This window comes from Caretta caretta, chromosome 1 (assembly GCF_965140235.1).
Source record: "Caretta caretta isolate rCarCar2 chromosome 1, rCarCar1.hap1, whole genome shotgun sequence".
Taxonomy (NCBI): Eukaryota; Metazoa; Chordata; order Testudines; family Cheloniidae; genus Caretta; species Caretta caretta.
In genome coordinates, this window is record NC_134206.1 from 210,944,054 (window position 1) to 210,945,588 (window position 1,535).

A 1,535-nucleotide genomic window follows, 5' to 3' on the forward strand; every position below is an offset into this window, starting at 1 on the left:
AAGCGCGGTGCAACAACTCTCTGGAAGCTGCTACCCCAGATTGTCTCCCATCTGTGGGTAACCACTCTGAGGTTGGCAAGTCAATTGTTGTTGCTGTGATGATGGATGTTTGCCAGGCTGCACCCACATGTGGTGAAGGTAGATCATGTCCCCGAAATCATTTCTGGCTTTGAACAAAGGGCATTCCCAAACTGTGCTGGGGCTATCGATGGCACATGCATGTCTGTTACCTGGGCCCCTCAAGGTGCACGAGTACATCAGCAGAAAAATAAATTACTCTTTGTTATTCAGACCTTAGAGGACTATCAAGGGAGATCATGGACGTCAAAGTGCAGGGTGTCCAGGTATTCTGGCCTGTCTCAGGGCTGGTCTACATTACCACTTAATTCAATGTATCTTAACTCACTCAGGGGTATGAAAACGACGGCCCCTGAGCAACGTAAGTTACTCAGTTAGTAAGTTACGTCAACTTAAAGCGATGTCCCCACAGTGATATGTCAGCGGGAGACGATCTCCCACTGACCATACTTCCACCTCTCGCGACGGAAGAGCACTCTGCCATCGGCATAGCATGTCCAGCGGCATAGCTGCATCGGTGCAGCGCAGTAGAGTAGATTTGCTGTCAGAATGGGAAAGCAGGTATTTTGTTCCTGCTAAACTATATGGATATCAGTGAGATGTCTGTTATTTTGGCCAACCCCACTTACACTCTGCTACCCTGACTCATGGAGGCTTACCATGATGTGTGGCAACCTGGTGGGCTGCTGCTATGTAAAGAGAAGAGAAGTGCATGAAGAGAAGTGGTCCATTTGACTAGGCTCTCTATGGCTTTAATAACACCAACTTCTAACTATCACTCATTGGCAGGGCAGATTAAGACAATCCAGGACCTTAGGCACAGCACAGCACAGGGCTCCATACTGCCCCAGCCCTACACCCTGGCCTCACCTCCAGCTGGAGTGCCAGTTGTTCAGTGTTTAAGCATAAAAGAGAGACAGCCCAGACAGAGCAATATTTAGGCTTTATTCTTTCCTCCACCGACATCGTTCTCTCTCATCAAGCACTTCCTGAATTCCTGTAAATTCCTATACAGAATGATACTGTATAGCTACTGTATAGATACTGTATAGCTCTCTTTACTGGGAAGCTATTTATCGAAACATCCCTTTTGTCATGTTTATTGGAGACAGCAAATTTAAACATCAGTACCATAACTTGCCTGAATACTTAACACTCTGTTATATACCAATACAGGCTAGACCATCATAGATAAACAGGTTCCAGAGTAGCAGCCGTGTTAGTCTGTATTCGCAAAAAGAAAAGGAGTACTTGTGGCACCTTAGAGACTAGCCAATTTATTTGAGCATAAGCTTTCGTGAGCTACAGCTCACTTAACTCTTATTATTTTTAATTAACTAACTCTTAAATACCTTAGCTGCCAAGAAAGATTTCTCTGATTTTGGGAATGCTGGTCTTTCACTCCTTAGTTCTATAAAAATGCTCACGTATACCTGGCAACTGGGTTGATGTTGGAG